General features: G+C 40.9%; 1 protein-coding gene across 2 annotated transcripts in view; it reads left to right on the plus strand.

Moving 5' to 3' along the window:
• Positions 1 to 851: 851 nt before the first annotated feature.
• The window catches only part of MSRB3 (methionine sulfoxide reductase B3), a 183,311-nt gene continuing 164,858 nt past the window's right edge, over positions 852 to 19,304 (plus strand). Inside the window, exon 1 of one of the 2 annotated variants that reach the window (XM_040233387.1) lies at positions 852 to 1,053. The gene's annotated coding sequence lies outside the window, so the exon portion shown is untranslated. Of the gene's footprint in view, positions 1,054 to 1,600; positions 1,724 to 19,304 lie in introns of those variants that run through there. The other variant, XM_040233388.1, reaches the window with a different exon arrangement.

Consider the following 19,304-nt stretch of genomic DNA (forward strand, 5'->3'; position numbering starts at 1 on the left):
GAGTTATCAGTGCCAAAGAAAAGTCAAGCCACTGTTGGCTTAGGCCTATGATTAAACATTGGGCTTGACACTTTTGAATAAAGGTAGTACCTTTTGAGTAAATTTCAACACTACCCTTCAGATAAGTTGAAAGAAATACAAAACTAGTGTAAAGGGGTTGAAGACCATATATGGTATTCAAATATAAGTTTGGGAAGAGCCAATTTTTGACTCTCGCTAAGCACACACACACCCATACCCACACCCTGGTGTAAAGGTCCCACTCATCTGGGATGCAGAGGGCTGGTTTTGTGTGTTAGATCAATAATGCCTGTCCGTTCTGTGTAGGATGGCTCACCTGAGTGTGTGCATAGCTGACAGTGCTGCTCTAGCGCCGCCCCCCCCCCCCCACCACACACACACACTCCAGGGAAGCACTTGCCAAATATTTTTATCCCTTTACTCCCAGAGCTCTCAATTGATTGGGGGCCATCGGAAGAATCTCCTTAAACTCCTTAGACGTCTTCCCGCGGGTCCCTGGCTAGCTGTCGGGTCTCCTCGTGATGGTTCTTCTCTCTTTTAATTCAGGGGCTTAGGCGGGCCCCGTGGAGGGGGGATGCTCCGCTCTGCTCTTGGGCCCCAACACTGGAAAGGGATGCCTTCTGGCAGAGGGCACCTCCGGTCGCGCTCGGCGGCTGGCGGCCTCGGGGTGGCAGTCGTGGAGGAGGAGGATTCAGAGAAGGGAGGGAGCTGGCGGCTGCCGAGGCCCGGGCAGCGGGCCCCGTCCGCGGCGGGCGAGCTCCGCGGTCCTCCCTCGCTCGTCTCCTTTGCTCATATTTGGACTCGGCTGCCCGTGCCCAGGAATTTCCCGTCATGCCTCCCGCCGCCCCGTCCGTCGCCGGGAGCCGGGGAGGAAGGGAGGGAGGCTCGGACAGCGGCGCCGGCGGCGGCGGCGGCGGCGGCTCCCTGGCACTTCCATGAGCCCGCGGCGGACCCTCCCGCGCCCCTTCTTGCTCAGCCTCTGCCTCAGCCTCTGCCTGGCCGCGGCCGCGGCCCGGGGAGCAGTGCAGTCCGGTGAGTTGGGGCTCGCTCCCCCACCCTTGTCTGCCCTCACGCCCGACCCCGCCGAGTTGAGATGTGACCCCGACCTCCGCTCCCCTGCGAGCGCCGGCAGCGCCCCCTTCAGCCTCCTGCCGGGAGCCCCCCTCTCCTGAGCCCAAGAGGGGCGCGCGTGGTGAGGCGGATAGGAGGTCAGGGCTGGCTTCGCCCCCGCCGACGGGAGGCGTCTGGCAGCGTGGCTGACACCTTATCCCGTCCCGGGAGCGAACCTGAGCCGGAGAGAGGCTCTGGACCGACGCGGGCCCCCGAGGGAGGGGCTTGGCAGGGCGGCTGGGGAACGGACGTCGCCTCAGGCTCGGGAGGGCGCGGGTCCGTGGCGGGGACCACCTCGGAGTCCCCTGCCCCGCGCGGAGGTGTGTGTGTGGGGGGTACTCCTGCGCAGCAGCCGCTGAGATAACGGGCCCGGGCGCGTGGGAACGGCCAGCCAGGCCCGTGCCTCCTGCCGCGCGTCCGGGAGGGGCGCCGGGGCGCCGGGCGAGTAGGGGGACAGCGCCAGAAGCGGCGGGCGCGTGGCGACAAGCGGCGCACCCAGAAGCGCACCGCCGCCCTCGCCGCGGGGTCAGGCTCCCGCGGGACCGGCTGGTGTCTAATAGGCCAAAACCGAACAAAATCCCGAGTTTTCCAGGTACCAGTTTTGTTTTTTTGAGCGGAAAAAACGGCATCGGGGTCTGGTTTGTTTGTTTCACCCTGGGCTGTTTACAACTATAAGATCGAAAGGTGCCATTTCTGCCTTATTTGGTTTAGGACTACAAGCTATCGAGCGAGGTAATTTTGTAACAGGACGATTTTAAAAATAGTTTTCTCTAAATAATGTGGAATAAGATTATTATAAAAAGTAATTATTTGAAAGTACAAATGTAGAGTTTAAGGTAAATGTCAAATTGCAGGAACCTTTATATTTGTGATGAGTATATAGTCATCAGAACTTCTCGATGCCTAATGTTATCTGGAATGGAAGAACTGAAAATATAATTTCTCAGAGTTAAGACTTCTTCGGAAATTTTAGTTTGCTTTTGTTTTTGCCACCAGTAATATAAACTGTCAAAATAAGATATGGCTAACACCTAAGATTTATAAATTAGTTGAAAACTGACTCTACTAAGTATAGATTATATTCAACACCCTCTGGTCTATTGCTTCCTATTTCCATTTGCAGTGGTGGTGGCAAAGTAGATTTTTAAGTTAGTTTTGTCTATAAAATAATCTTTAGGATTCATGTAATTTATAAAATGGATAGGAGATTTTAAAAATATTTAGTGTGTGCAAATTATTGATGTTAATTTAAATAATATCAATTTCATGTTTGCTTCTGATTAATATTGTTTTTTAAAAAAGACCTATTTTTAACGAATTTACACTTTATTTTTTCATGGATAAAATATTTTTTAAATTTATTATTTATTTATTATTATTGAATTTACACTTTAAAAGTAACTTTAATAGTGCTTCTTGGGGGACACAACAGGTTCTATCTTCACATTTTATCAGCGGTCTTCTAAAATATACTGTGCTGCAGATAAAGGGTAGATTGTACTGCCAGACAGTATATGTTGTTTTTTTTTCCCTCAGTAATGTGTTGACTTAATACTTGTGGTCAAGCAGCCCTTGAAGACTGAAATCCGGAGTACTATGGCCCCTTGCCAGCAATTTTGAAAACCAAGTTTATATTTGGACCATTTAAACATTTATTCTTTTAATTTTGGTCCCAGCTGACATATAAGTCTAATTTCTGGTGACTTTTATTAGGGCCCTATGTGAATGTCTGGATTTTTTTTTTTTAATATGTATTAAAATAAGCAACTCTCTGCCATTTAGAGTTTTGTCACAGTGCCTAAACTGCCTATCTGCCAAGGTTGCAAATATACAACATCAGATAGGTTTTTGAATCAACACGCGGTTTGACTTTTAAAGGTGCTTGGTCTAGTACCTTAACTGAAATGCTAACCCGTTTGGTCAGAAACCATTTTGTTAAACTTAAGTAATAAGAATATCCAAAAAAATATCCCAACAGTAGTTTTCATAGATTTTTCTAATACAGTATTTCTTTTATAATTAAAAATAAATTTTCAACCATTAGAGAAGCTTTAGGAAATAATCTTTTTTGGTTCTGTCACAATCTGGTTACAGTACCTTTGATTTTCATCTCACCTGTATTACTGTAGTTAGGGATTTATTTGATGAATTTGATTTCAATGTTTAGCTTCCTTCTCTGTAAAATGATGAATTTGTACATAAGTCTCTATGTCCCTTCCAACTCCAGGATCCTCCAGGATTGTTTTTGTTTATATAAACCTGCAGAGCCACCCACTAGATTGGTCCAGGCTTCTGATTGTCAACTCTGAGTTGCTCTACGTGTTTAACTGGTCTCCTTGTAGTCAGATCTGTTGGGTGTGGATCCAGCTTTGGGGAGACGGGATCTGTCTCAGGAAAATCTTGATACTTGCCCCATCACACAGATGTATACACCCAAAAAGAGTGCCATGATATTAACCTTCTATTACTTTCTTCCGCTTATCTAATAGTAGAAAGTGCTGGTTATGTCATCGGGTCAATAGTTAAAGCAGGCCCTAAGATTTTTTGGTATTCAGTGTTGAAATTTGGGTCTGAGTCAGGGATATCACTGGAGAACACCCAGACCTCTTTGTATGGTTGGGAGAACTGTGGCTAGTCAATCGGGGCATTCCAGATGAAATGCCCTGTACTCAGTTATGACCTTTTTCTAATGCCTCAGAGGAGACTGAATTGGATCTACTCATCTGGTTTATTCAGAATTATATTGGCTTTGGGTAGGAGAGTAATCAGATAACTCTTTACGTTACCAGTTCTTACAGATTTAGAGAACGAACTTATGGTTGCCGGGGGAAAGATTGAGGGAAGGGACTAGTTAGGGAGTTCGGGAGGGACATGAACACACTGCTATATTTTAAATGGGTAATCGACAAGGACCTACCGTGTAGCACAGGGAACTCTGCTCAGCTTATGTGGTAGCCTGGATGAGAGGGGAGTTTGGGGGAGAATGGATACATGTATATGTATGACTGAATCCCTTCACTGTTCAACTGAAATGATCACATTGTTAATGGGCTATACCCCAATACAAGATAAAAAGTTTTTTAAAAATTTACCAGTTGTTAGCATCCCTGATTGCTATGCAGATACCTCAAGGCTTTACCTTGAAGATTCCTACATTTTCTCCTTCCTGGAGATGATGGATTTTCCTTTTAAAAATACTCAATACAGTCCTGGATCCTTGTTCACATATTTGTCGCTATAATATACCAAAGTCATGGTTATGGCTTTTAAAGGAAATACAAATGAGAAGAAAGTATAGAAAAGGTAGCTCAGTAATAAATCAACCAGTTGACCTTATGAAGGATTTTGGTTATTGCCTCATTTAAGCTTCTGTTCCAAGTAACAGCAATGAACTTGAACTAGTTTTAGGAACAAGACAGACAGGAATGTGATGGAAGTCAAATGCATGCAGACCTTATTAGAGACAAGGAATGGAAAACCTGGAACTTCCTCTGTCTCTAGTCTTTACCTTTCTTAGCTTCACTGATCTCTCTGTGCGAGATCTTTCCCCTGCTGTGTTCACAGTCATATGTGGGTGCTCAGTGGTTTGGATATGTAGGTGTCCCTCAGTGCCAAGCACAGGGAGACACTAAATCAACGAGCCCTGATTCCAAATTCGTGGAATAACTAGATAGACATAGTTTGGGTCACATGGTTAATCTAGATTTTCTCTACAGTCTCTTCTTATTGTAGACTTCTTTGTACTATGCAAACATTTACATGGTTTGACTTTGCATTTTTTAACTTTATATTACAAGGTTACTCGTCCTTAAAATGTATGTATAATTTTTCCTTGATTGCAATGTGTATGTAGAAGTGTGTCATCTTCAGTGGGATCCCAAGATTTTAGCGCTTTTCATTCATACTACTGCGGGAATGCCAAAGAGCCAGCCTCTGGGAGTAAACTGAGTGCAACGCCACACTCAGGGATTATAATGCAGCTTAGGATCCAACAGAGTTGTGAAAATCCTGTTTAATAGCAACTAATCCATCTTGCAGATAATCATCTGCCTGTTTTCAGGAATTCATTGAAGTAAAACCCTGAGCTCAAATAGCTCATACACTCTTAATTCATTGAAACTGGTTAAGTGATCATTAGAGACATTCAAAATAGTAATAGTTTAGGGGCCCAGGGTTCATCAGTTGTTTTCCTATTTCTCACACTTGTAGCATTTTCCACCTCTACCTTCCCTTTAGACCATTTCTGCTACCTGGAATACCTTTTCCTTAAGATTTGTTGAAGTCCTTACAGCCTCTGTTGTGTGGTATTTTATGAAGCTTTCTTAATCTCTTAGAATTTCCCTTTTTTTTATGCTTCTAAGACATTTTGTACCTTGACTGGAGCACGATTTTACTACCTTTCATTATGAAGTCCACATGTATTAATCGTCTTTGGGGGATTATAAGTTCTATGAGACCAATGAATCATCTTGAAGAACTCTGGTAGACTGTTAGCATCCATTGTCCCACATGAAATGCTTCTAACTTTTCAAATGTTCTGAAACTTCTATGGCATCCTACTTGTCACTGCCTTTTTCTTTTGACATTGCAACTCAATCATACTGCTTGTCTTTGTCAAGGTTCCTGTCTGTTTTCTAGGTTTTACAGGATTTTCCATGAATATGATAATTTTCTGTGTGAGAATCAATTATTCAGAATGATGGAATGTTTTCCTATAAATTGAGATGGCATGGGGAAGGAGAATATAGCAAACTCATATGGAAGGAAATCAACTTTTGTTGAATACCCAATATTTCCCAGATCAGATTGACCAGGAGTAGGGCACAACTGGAACATATGTGAGGGGGCATAGAGAGAAAATAAAGCCCAAAGATGGAAAATTAGGTTTGGCCTAGAACACAGAAGGCTTTAATGCTAGTCTAGGAAATTTGGACTCAGTTAGTAGGCTATGATGTTGAAGTTATTTTTGGTCCTGGAAATGTCATAATCAGAATTGAATTATAGGATATATTATTATCTAATTATCCAGAGGATGAATTGAATTGGGAAGGAAACCACTGGACTAATAAGGGAAAGTTATGAGAGTTTTTGTTAGAGAATGAAGACATAAGCCAGGAGTGGCAATAGGATTGGAGAAGTGTTGCTGAAGTGAATTAGACAGAAAGAAACAATTAATTGGATGTGGGGATAAACAGAGGGGAAAAGAGAGGGATGAATAAAAGATGATGGTAAGTTGTGAAGCCTGGGTGATTAGGAGGAGTGAACTTGGGGCAGGTTGGTTGCTGCTAAGTCGCTTCAGTCGTGTCCAACTCTGTGTGACCCCATAGACGGCAGCCCACCAGGCTCCCCCGTCCTTGGGATTCTCCAGGCAAGAACACTGGAGTGGGTTGTCATTTCCTTCTCCAATGCAGGAAAGTGAAAAGTGAAAGGGAAGTCGCTCAGTCGTTTCCGACTCTTTGCGACCCCATGGACCGCAGCCTACCAGGCTCCTCTGTCCATGGGATTTTCCAGGCAAGAGTACTGGAGTGGGGTGCCATCACCTTCTCCGGGGGCAGGTTGGTAGGTGGGGGTAAAAAAATCAGTTGTGTTTTAGATCTACTGCATTTGAGGCGCTGGTGGACTAATCATGTGGAAGTGTGTGGCAGAATTAGAAATGTGAGACTGTAGCTTGACGAGACCAGAACTGTAGATAAAACATGTGTGAGTAAGGAAGGTTAAAAATAAAGGGGGGAAGAAACATTTGTTGACTGGAGTAAGAACAAGGGCACAGGAAAAGCATTGTAAAGAAGATACAGTTTGATCTGACTGAATATGCCTGATCAGCATATGGCATTCTGTTTATAAGTGTTCCTTGTTTAAGGTACATGGCATCTTCTCCCTCCACAAACAGTGCCTGGGAAACATTGAGGAAAGGATACTGCATCTAGGATGACCTTCCTAATCTGCAAACTTGTTGCTGCTACCTCTTTGCTTAATTTCCTTCAGTGGCTTCTTATCTTTTTTTTAAGCTAAGGAACTAACTGCTTAAAAGTCTTCATCATCACCAAGCCTTGATCCTCTGGACTTGTGTTTCTTCCAAGTTGTTCAGTTGGCCTTGAACACGAGTTCTGCTAAATCTCTCAGTTCCTCCCTTCACCTTCCCCAAGAATATGAAGCGGATGTGATTCCCACCAGATGGAGGACTCTTTGGTTTGTTGCTGTTGCTCTTTATGGGCAATTAAAAATGGTTTGTCATGTTTGTTTATGGCTGTGCTGGGTCTTCGTTGCTGGGCCCGAGCTTTCCCTAGTTGCAGAGAGTGGGGGCTAGTCTTCATTGCAGTGTGCAGGCTTCTCACTGTGATGGCTTTTCTTATTGTGGAGCATGGGCTCTAGGATGTGTGGGCTTCAATAATTGCTTCATTAGTTGTGGTACATGGACTTAGTTGCCCCACAGCATATGGGGTCTTCCCAGACCATGAATCAAACCAGTGTCCCTTGCACTGGCAAGGTGATTTCTTAACCACTGGACCACCAGGTAAGTCTCTTGAAGGGCATTTTTTATTGCCATGCTCAGATTTTTATTTATACAATAATCATTGACAATTTCCTTGTTGTTGTTCAGTCGCTAAATTGTGTCCGACTCTTGGCCGCACCATGAACTGCAGCACAACAGGCTTCCCTGTCCTCACTGTCTCCCTGAGTTTGCTCAAACTCTTGTCCATTCAGTGTATGATGCCATCCAACCGTCTCATCCTCTTTCACTCCCTTCTCCTCTTGCCTTCTATCATTCCCACCATCAGGGTCTTTTCCAGTGAATCTGCTCTTCTCATCAGGTGGCCCAAGTGTTGGAGCTTCAGCTTCAGCATCAGTCCTTCCAAAGAATATTCAGGATTGATTTCCTTTAGGACTGACTAATTGGAGCTCCTTATTGTCCAAGGGACTCTCAAGAGTCTTCTCCAACACCACAGTTCAAGAACATCAGTTCTTCAATGCTCAACCTTCTTTATGGTCCAACTCTCACATCCATACGTGACTACTGGAGAAACCATAGCTTTGACTATACGGACCTTTGTCAGCCAAGTGATGTCTCTGCTTTTTAATATGCTGTTTAGGTTTGTCATAGCTTTTTTTTCTAGGAACAAGCATCTTTTAATTTTGTGGCTGCAGTCACCATCCACAGTGATTCTGGAGCTCAAGAAAATGAAATCTGACACTGTTTCCACTTTTTCCCCATCTATTTGCCATGAAGTGATGTGACCAGATGCTATACTTTTGTTTTTTGAATGTTGAATTTTAAACCAGCTTTTTCACTCTCCTCTTTCACTTTCATCAAGAGGCTCTTTAATTCCTCTTCACTATCTGCTATTAAAGTGGTATCATCTGCATATCTGAGGTTGTTGATATTTCTGCTGGCAATCTTGATTCTAGCTTGTGAGTCATCCAGCCCAGCATTTCGAATGATGTACTCTGCATATATGTTACATAAGCAGGGTGACAGTATACAGCTTTGACGTACTCTTTTCCCAATCTCTAGGGAAATAATTTATAATAAATCATGTCCCTCCTGCTTTCTTACAGAATACTTTGCTTCTCTTATCTCTTCAAGTGTCACCTACAAGGTTCTTGAACACTTGAGTTGACTACCCTGGCCACTATACCCTGACTCTGATGCTTGGCTGGGGTAGCCTGGAGCAGAGCTATGACCTGGCATTTGTGTAATCAGATTGCCTAGCTGTGTGCTGATTTGTAAACTGTGAGACAATTTCTTGATACTCGACTTCCTGAAGGAAAGTGGAGGGAACACTGACTGTAGATAGAGAGGTTTGGAGATGACTGCAGGGGAAATAGAGAAACAGTGCTGGTACAGGAAGTGTGTTCTCAAGGCCTAGTTCCTGACCAACTGTCTATCCTGATTCTGTTTCTAAAAATAGTACATTGTTCATAATGCTTGTCTAAAGTGACATGTTTATGTCCAAGTATTAAGAGTAATTTCTAACTCATTTAAGAAATGCTAGCAGTGTGGTTTTACTAGTATTGACTGAGAAAATATATACTAACAAACAGCCACTGTGAAATTTTGAATATTTTAAAATATAGATGCATTATCATATGTTTGGAAAGTACACATATGTGGAAATTATGACTCACAAGTCTGTAGACAACATGATTTCCTGCTTTATGGATACTCTCAGGGAGGCTCCGGTCTCAACTTTCAGCAACTCATTGTCGTCTCACTTCAGAATGTGGGGGAGACTTCGGTTTGAAAATGTGAGCCATAGCTAAACTTTTCAATGAAAGGAAAACTCCTTCTCAACATCTTCTTTCAACTGTAGTTGCCTGCTTTATGCTAGGCAATGTACCTTATGCTAAAGCCGGGCTATTAAATAGTCTCAGGGATTAGTACATGAACACTTTTTAAAAATTAAATTTTCAGGTGTATGAGCATCATTTTTAGGGCTATGATCTTATTATAAAGATGAAATTTAGTATATGGTTTGTATGAAGTACTTTTCTGCAATCTGTCATGGCCATGGCATGACTGTCTTCTATTACTATAAATTACACAGTGAAATTTTACAGTTTATTGGGTCAGTTATGTTATTTAAAGCAAAAATGAAAATCCAAACAAATGTTTCAGTACACATGTTAAGGCAACATTGAAAATAAACCCATGCTACATGTTAGAGTCCTTAACAAATATCAGGACAGCCCTTATATAAATCCAAGAACCCTGAATTTTCCATTATTATTTCATTTCTTTTGCTTCTCTTGTGTTTGGTTAACAGAGTATCCGAGCTTGGTTGGGGTTGGGAGAGCTCTCTAGTGACTATTATAGGTAGGTATTTCTTTTATCTTAGATTAGTAGAGTGAAATAAGGAAAGGTGCACAGTACAAAAGAATTGATGTGAATAAGGGACCACAAGTAAGGCTTTGGAGCTCTGGGCTCACAGTACTGAGCGTGAAAGAGTGCACGCACTGTTGGCCCTGTTCTGATTTCTTGGTGTGTGAATATGCCTCCTAGTCAGAAGGGGCCGGAAAGATGGGTTGAAGGCAGAGGGTGTTTACCTTTGTGCAGGATCAGTTGAAAAATTGCAGACTCATTGACATATCTGCATTCTTGCGTGTATGTTCATGTCCCAGGGGAATCAGCATAGTCATTGGATAACAACTTGAAAGGCTGGGTTTCCTAGTCCTGTTCTTATCCAAGGCATTTTAGCTTCTTATGCCTCGGTTTTCATACCTGTAAAATGAACAAATTTTGGATGGATAATACCTGATATTGCTTTTGCATTAAGATTCTGTAATCTATGGCTTGTCTAAAAGTCTTCAAGTAGCTTTCATAATTTTTAACAGAAATGACATTAATAAATTACACAAAATTATGTATTGTCTTATTATAGTTGGTTCAAGCTATTTTGTGGAACTAAATATAAAGGTTATTCTGAGACTAAGATCCTATTTGAACCTTGTAGCCTACTGTGTCCAATAATTTGATCCATAGCAAAATTACATAACCCTTTTAAAGATTTAGTATTTACTTAGAGGATAGGTTACAATATATTAGAAACAGCATATTATTAATAACTGTCCCATCTAAAGTAATGGCATTAAGCATGAGAAATTACATTATTTTTCTAAATGTACAGCTAAGAATTGTTTATTTAGGCTTGGAGATATATCTCAGTTAGGAAAAGTCCTCTTTTATCAGGGTACACTACTAGTGGAATTTACCTTTGACCATCCTAGAAATATATTTAACTGTTTAATTTAGTTAGTTTGATCTTATCATTAAAGAAGAAAATCTCTTCCATCGAGCTTTTTAAAGAAAAAGAAACAACTAATTTGAGAGGTTAAAAAAAAGTATCTTCTCTTGCCTTTAAAATGTGTTACTAAATTTTTGCTCTTTTTATTGTAAAATATTTCACACACACACAAGAGTGTATAACATCTATATAAGACATAAAGAATAATTTTTAAAAGTTTGGGTACCCCTACTCAGCTTCAGGAATGGAATGTTGAAGTTACCTGTGTGACCTTCACCAGGCCCATCTTCCCTTTGCCTAGAATTGCTCACAGTCATGTATTTTGTGGTTATCAGTTAACACAAATAACTAATAAGCTCTTGGTTTCTTTATAGGTTTACTGTAGATATATCCCTGCATTTTTTATTGTTTAGTTTTGCACGTATTGGAACACTACATAAATGGTATTAGCTGATGTATAACCTCCACAACTTGCTTTTCCCCCCTGTGACATTATATTTGTGTTATCCATATTGGTGTATATAACTCATTTTTAGAGATTACCTTTTCTTTCATTATCTGTATATTTTTCTTTGTTTCATTTATTTCCACTCCTTGCACTTTTATCCATTAGGGCTCTTGTGTTTTCCTGTGAATCAAATCTTTGTATTTTGTCCCATTGCTTTTATATTTCATCATCCATATATTAAATAATAGTAATGATAATAATAATAGCAAATACCTACAAATGTTACTGTGTGCCAGGCACCAGTTTCACTATGTACTATTTACATATATTAACTCATTTAATGCTCATGGTAACTTTATCAAGGAGATAAAATATTACGACAATTCATATGTTAAGATTAGGGTCTGAAGCACAGAGACATTAAGTCCTTTGAATTCAGGCAGTCTGGTTCCAGAGTCCATCCTCTTCATCATATACTGTTCTGACTCACTCCTCCTGTAGTCTTTTCTTTTACTTACATTTTTTCTCATTTAACTTTTTAGGGTATTACAATGTAGTCGCCATAGTGAGATATCAGATTGGTTCTCCTGTACAGTACCAGTTGCTTAAAGTCGTGCCAATTTAATTTGCTTCATGGTTAGAGCATGACTTTTATTTATTTATTTGTCTGTGCCATGTCTTAGTTGCAGCATGTGGGACTGAGCTCAGGCCCCCTGCATTCAGGGAGTGCAGAGTCTTAGCCACTGGACCACCAGGGAAGTCCCTATACTGTGACTTTATTACACAGGTGTGCTTTTTCCCCTCCAATTTCCTGGGATTTATTATTGCTCTTTTTTCCTAATTAGAAGGAAAAAACTATGCCTTCTTCATATTCTTCGAAAATCTTTCAGTTCTGCACTTTCTGTGTATAGTTTGGAATTGATACCATTGATTCCCTGTGCTGATTTGGGCCAGTTTTTCATATTTAGACAATGGCATCTGCTTTTAAAAAATATTAGTGACCTTATATGAATCACTCAAATTTCCTGAGCTTTTGATTTCCCAACTAAGCTGTTTTGTTAAGTGTGATTATTTTAGTAATCAGACATATATAATTGCTAATCAGAACTTCCTGTGTCTGTGGTATAACCAAGTGTGAAATAACCAAGAGAGATCATGAGGGAAAATAATTGAAGGGAAATTCTAGATAGTGATTGGAAATTGCTTTTTCCCAACCTCTTAAATTATAGACCAAAAAACTTTGGCATAGCGAGAGAAAATCCCTTTGTATGATTACTTTTTAGGTATAGCTGTAATTTTTCCCTAAATTAATTAATTTTCTCTTATATTCTGTGATTTTATGACTCCTTTGGATGGTGTGCTTGCTCAGTTGTGTCCAATTCTTTACAACCCCATGGACTGTAGTGCTGCTGCTTCCTCTGTCCATGGAGTTTTCCAGGTAATAATACTGGAGTGAGTTGCCATTTCCTCCTCCAGGAGATCTTCCCCACCCAGGTGTTGAGCCCACATCTCTTCCATCTCCTGCATTGTAGGCAGATTCTTTACCCCTCGCACCACCTGGAAGCTCTTGGATAATCTCCTAATATCTCTTATTTGTGTGCATGCTAAGTTGCTTCAGTTGTGTCCGACTCTATGCGACCCTATGGACTGTAGCCCACAAGGCTCTTCTGTCCATGGGATTGTCCAGGCAAGAATACTGGAGTGGGTTGCTGTGCCCTCCTCTAGAGGATCTTCCTAACCCAGGGATCAAACTGCATCTCTCACATGCTCAAATTTCTCTCATCTTAAAAAAATAAAAAAAGCCTACTCAACTTGTCATCCTCTGAGACCAAGTAGTTTTACAAGTTATTTACATGCTTGCTGTCACTGTTTCTCTGCCATCTATCCAAAAATATGATTGAGCACATGTTACATGTCAGGCACTAACTAACCTAGTATCTGAGGATTTAGGATGAACCAGAGACACTAGGGACTTTCATTTTTAGTTTGGAACCATAATGGCCTGTAACAGAAAGAAGATCATTTTATGGTAGGTACAAGAGAGAGAATGGTTAGAGTTACGGGCAAAGTTCAGCTCAGTTTAATCGCTCAGTTGCATCCGACTCTTTGCTATCCCATGGACTGCAACACACCAGGCCTCCCTGTCCATCACCAACTCCTGGAGTTTACTCAAACTCATCTCCAATGAGCCGGTATGCCATCTAACCATTTCATCCTCTGTTGTCCCCTTCTCCTACCGCCTTCAATCTTGCCCAGCATCAGGATCTTTTCAAATGAGTCAGTTCTTCGCATTAGGTGGCCAAAGTATTGGAGTTTCAGCTTCAGCATCAGTCCTTCCAATGAATATTCAGGACTAATTTCCTTTAGGATGGACTGGTTGGATCTCCTTGCTCTACAAGGGACAATCAAGAGTCTTCTCCAACACCACAGTTCAGAAGCATCAATTCTTCAGTGCTCAGCTTTCTTTATAGTCCAGTTCTCACATCCATATGTGACTACTGGAAAAACCAAAGCTTTGACTAGACGGACCTTTGTTGGCAAAGTAATGTCTCTTCTTTTTAATATGATGACTGGGTTGGTCATAACTTTTCTTCCAAGGAGCAAGTGTCTTTTAATTTCGTGGCTGCAGTCACCATCTGCAGTGATTTTGGAGCCCCCAAAATAAAGTCTGACACTGTTTCCTCTGTTTCCCCATCTATTTGCCATGAAGTGATGGGACTGGATGCCATGACTTAGTTTTCTGAATGTGGAGTTTTAAGCCAACTTTTCCACTCTCCTCTTTCACTTTCATCAAGAAGCTCTTTAGTTCTTCTTTGCTTTCTGCCATAAGTGTGGTGTCATTGGCATATCTGAGGTTATTAATATTTCTCCCGGCAATCTTGATTCCAGCTTGTGCTTCATCCAGCCCAGTGTTTCTCATGATGTACTCTGCATAGAAGTTAAATAAGCATGGTGACAATATACAGCCTTGACATACTCCTTTCCTGATTTGGAACCAGTTTGTTGTCCAGTTCTAACTGTTGCTTCTTGATCTGCCTATAAATTTCTCAGAAGGCAGGTCATGTGGTCTGGCATTCCCATCTCTTGAAGAATTTTCCAGTTTGTTGTGATCCACACAGTCAAAGGCTTTGGCATAGTCAATAAAGCAGAAATAGATGTTTTTCTGGAACTCTCTTGCTTTTTTGATGATTGTTGGCAACTTGATGTCTGATTCCTCTGCCTTTTCTAAAACCAGCTTGAACATCTGGCAGTTCTTTGTCCACGTACTGTTGAAGCCTGGCTTGGAGATTTTTGAGCATTACTTTACTAGTGTGTGAGATGACTGCAATTCTGTGGTAGTTTGAGCATTCTTTTGCATTGCCTTTCTTTGGGATTAGAATGAAAATTGACCTTTTCCAGTCTTGTGGCCACTGCCGAGTTTTCCAAATTTTCTGGCATATTGAGCACAGCACTTTCACAGCATCATCTTTTAGGATTTGAAATAGCTCAACTGGAATTCCATCACCTCCACTAGCTTTGTTCTTAGGGATGCTTCCTAAGGCCCACTTGACTTCACATTCTAGGATATCTGGCTCTAGGTGAGTGATCATGCCATTGTGATTATCTGGGTCATGATCTTTTTTGTATAATTCTTCTGTGTATTCTTGCCACCTCTTCTTAATATCTTCTGCTTCTTTTAGGTCCATAGCATTTTTGTCCTTTATTGTGCCCATCTTTGCATGAAATGTTCCCTTGGTATCTCTAACTTTCTTGAAGAGATCTCTAGTCTTTCCCATTCTTTTGTTTTCCTCTAGTTCTTTGCATTGATCACTGAGGAAGGCTTTCTTATCTCTTCTTGCTGTTCTTTGGAACTCTGCATTCAGATGCTTATATCTTTCCTTTTCTCCTTTGCTTTTCACTTTTGTTCTTTTCATAGCTATTTGTAAGGCCTCCTCAGACAACCATTTTGCGTTTTTGCCATTTCTTTTTCTTGGGGATGGTCTTGATCACTGTCTCAATGTACAATGTCATGAACCTCCAACAATAGTTCTTCAGGCACTCTGTCAATCAGATCTAATTCCTTGAATTTATTTCTCATTTCTACTGTATTATCGTAAGGGATTTGATTTAGGTCATACCTGAATGGTCTAGAGGTTTTCCCTACTTTCTTCAATTTAAGTCTGAATTTGACAATAAGAAGTTCATGATCTGAGCCACAGTCAGCTCCTGGTCTTGTTTTTGCTGACTGTATAGAGCTTCTCCATCTTTGGCTGCAAAGAATATAATCAATCTGATTTTGGTATTGACCATCTGGTGATGTCCATGTGTAGAGTCTTCTCTTGTGTTGTTGGAAGAGGGTGTTTGCTATGACCAGTGAATTCTCTTGGTAAAACTCTATTATCCTTTGCCCTGCTTCATTCTGTACTCCAAGGCCAAATTTGCCTGTTACTTCATATATTTCTTGACTTCCTACTTTTGCATTCCAGTCCCCTATAATGAAAAGGACATCTTTTTTTTTTAAGGGCAAATGGGAGGGCCAGATCACATGAGGTTTTATACCATTGTGAGGAATTGAGACACTGTTCTTTGTGATTGAAGCCAGTAAGGGCTTTTGGGCAGGCAGTGACCATATCTAATATATATTCTCAATGTACATATAAAGAAAGCTGAGCACCGAAGAATTGATGCTGTTGAACTGTGGTGTTGGAGAAGACTCTTGAGAGTTCCTTGGACTGCAAGGAGATCAAACTAGTTCATCCTAAAGGAAATCAGTCCTGAATATTCATTGGAAGGACTGATGCTAAAGCTGAAGCTCCAATACTTTGGCCATCTGATGCGATGGGCTGACTCATTGGAAAAGACCTTGATGCTGGGAAAGATTGAAGGCAGGAGGATTAGGGAACAAAAGAGGAAGTGATGTTTGTATGGCATCACTGACTCAGTGGACATGAGTTTGAGCAAGCTCTGGGAGATGGTGAAGGACAGGGAAGCCTGGTGTGCTGCCATCCGTGGGGTTGCAAAGAGTCAGACAGAACTGAGCAACTGAACAACAACACTCTTAAAAAGTCTTTTCTCTTAGCTTCTAACACTGTTATTGTTAGATATATGATCTTGAAAAACGTGAGAGGGTTAGATGCTTAGTCGTGTTTGACTCTTTGTGACCGCATTGACAGTAGCTTACCAAGCTCCTCTGTCCATGGAATTCTCTAGGCAAGAATACTGGTGTGGGTAGCCATTCCCTTCTCCAGGGGATCTTCCTGACCTAGGAATTGAACCCAGGCCTCCTGCATTGCAGGCAGATTCTTTACTGTCTGAGCCACCAAGGAAGCCTATATGATTTAGGCAAATTAATTAAATTATCTGTGCGTCAGTTTCTTCTCTTGTAGATTGAGGATAGAAGTGTTCCTACCACATGGACTATTGAATTATTAGATGAGATAACATATATGAGTTACTTAGTGCAGAGTCTTCCACAGACTTAATTCACAGTAAATGTTAGCTAGCACTCTCATCACCATCCTAATCTCATCACCGCTGTCTTTCTGGAACAATACTCTCCTTGACCTCTGCCTTCTTTGGCCACTGCTCTTTCTTGGTCTTCTTTGCTAGTTCTTTCTCTTCTAGCTCACCTCTGAATGTTGAGGTTCCTCTGAGGGCTCGGACATTTTGTCTTCTCATTTTACACATTTTCTTAGGCAGTCTTATTTACTCCATGGCTTCAGTTCCATCTGATAAGTCAGTTCCCCCTAAATTTACTGACAACCTAGCTCTGCATCTAAGCTACAGTCCTGTATATTTCCACTTGGTTCTATGTCATCTCCATTTGGTTGGTTGTGTGTACCTTTAATAGGTTAAAAATTTATTATTAAAGGTACGTCTCTCAAGGTTATGTCTCCCACCTTGTCCCTTACCTTAGTAGATGGTATTACCATGTGCCCAGTTGCTTAAGCCAGAACTGGAGTCTTATTAAATTTATTTCTTGTCTCATACCCTATGTCAATGGTTTGCCTAGATTTCTACAATAGCTTCACAATTAGGCTCACTACCTCTGTTCTGATACCACTCCCATCCATTTTCTGCCTTTTAGCCATGGCAATCTTTTAAATTCGAAGATCTGATCATGTTACTCTCCTTCAGTTACTTCTTTTTCTTTTTAGGATAAAGTTCCAAATTGTTACAATAGCTTCAAGATTTCTTCCGCCTACCTCATCAGCCTCCTCATCTCATCCATCTGTTCCTCACTTACACCTTCTAGCCACACTGCTTTTCTTTCATAACCTTCAGTGGGCTACACTCACTTTAACCTCAGGGTTCCTGCTCATCTTTTTCTTTGTACACTTCTTTCCTCATTCTTAATTTGGGCAACCCAGCCTTATCCTTCATTCTTAGTTTAAATATCACTACCTGTAGGTTGGCTTTCTTATGCCTCTCAAACTAGACTTTTTCCTTCTGTTATATAGGATCTTTATTCCCCTTTTGCCTCTCCATGATCTTTATTGCACTTGCTAATATCTTTCTCACAAATATGTAAGCTTCTTGGTGGCAGGGACTGTGGTCTCTCATTCCTCACTTTGTTCCCAGCATGTTTGTTAAATAGAGTAACATGACTACAGTGTGGGCTTGCCTGGTTTAGTGAGTGAGAGAGGCTTCTATCTGAGTTTGGTGTGTTTTTCTTAAATCTTTTAAGGTGATAAAAGGGAAGGAGACAAAAGTTTGGGTGTACAGCACTTTAACTTTCAGACTCCAGGGACCTTAGCTAGCGAGTAAAGAAGCAGCATCAGAACCGGAGGTGGCCCTAGCAAGAAGTGTTGCCTTAGGGATAGTTTCTTTTCTAGGATTAAAGTGACATCAGAATTTTCAGGCAGTGCCCTGAATATTTCTCAGGCTTCACTGTCTCTTTCAAAAGTCATCCTTGACAAATCCTTGGAATGCTAGGCTTGAGCATTGCCACAGAGCCCCTGTGAGTGTGGCTCTCAGTGTCAAAAGTGCTTGCCAAGGTGACCTGTTGGGTCTGGGCAGATCCTGTGCCCAATATCAAGCTCTCATTGCCTCCCACCTACCTGTTCTCTGGCCTTGGCTCCTCCTCCTTAGAATCCTGGATTCTCCTTCACTAACTTGCAGGAATAATGTTTGCACATAGATGAGTTAGGAGTTGGCCTTTTCTTTAAAACGGCCTCTGTACTTTATCTTATACAAGTTTATCGTATTTTAGTTTCCAGGGCTGGTGTAGATTTTGCTCTATTTTTATATTCTGCTTACCATTTCAGTGGGAGGTGGTTGGAATCTGATTGAGGGAGAAGATGAGTAAGTTCTTTTTTCAAAGATATTTTTTATGTTGCCACCTTTGCCTTTGTGTACGTGTGGACTCACTTTTGCACATGTATGTGTGCATGTGTGCAATCTCTTTTTTCTCTCTGCTTCTGTTCTTTTTTGATTGCATTATGTCATTTCTTTGCTTTGTAACTCTATTTGAGAGTCATTTTTTAGCAGGTGCATTTAAATCATTTATATTTTGTTATCATGGACATATCTGATGACATTCCTTGTCTTACTGTTTTATACCTTTTTTATGATCTTTTCCCCTTGATTTTCAGTCTTTGGCAAATGGTTTCTGTGTTTTATTTGCTTTTATCTTTCATAGGGATTTGAAAGAGTGACATCATATTTTAGGTTCCACAACCTTGATTAAGTATTTAAAAGCATTATTGAACCTGAACTAATCATTAAATTAAAAAAAGTAAAATTCAATAACATTTGGCTCTTTTCTACAGGAAGAATTTTGGAATCTTTTATTTTTTTCCTTCTCTGCTTTTGTTAACTAAAGTGGTACCTATAGATCTACACGATTGTTGCTATTATTTTTATATTATATGTTCACTTAAGGATTTTTATTTTAATCTTTTTCATTTAATTATGTAATAACATCTACTGCCTTCAGTGATTGTGACCATTTATCCCTTAACTTGTCATTCTAGAGGATATTTTGATTCATGTGCCATTTG

This window comes from Oryx dammah, unplaced genomic scaffold (genome assembly GCF_014754425.2).
Source record: "Oryx dammah isolate SB20612 unplaced genomic scaffold, SCBI_Odam_1.1 HiC_scaffold_29, whole genome shotgun sequence".
In the NCBI taxonomy this organism is placed as follows: Eukaryota; Metazoa; Chordata; class Mammalia; order Artiodactyla; family Bovidae; genus Oryx; species Oryx dammah.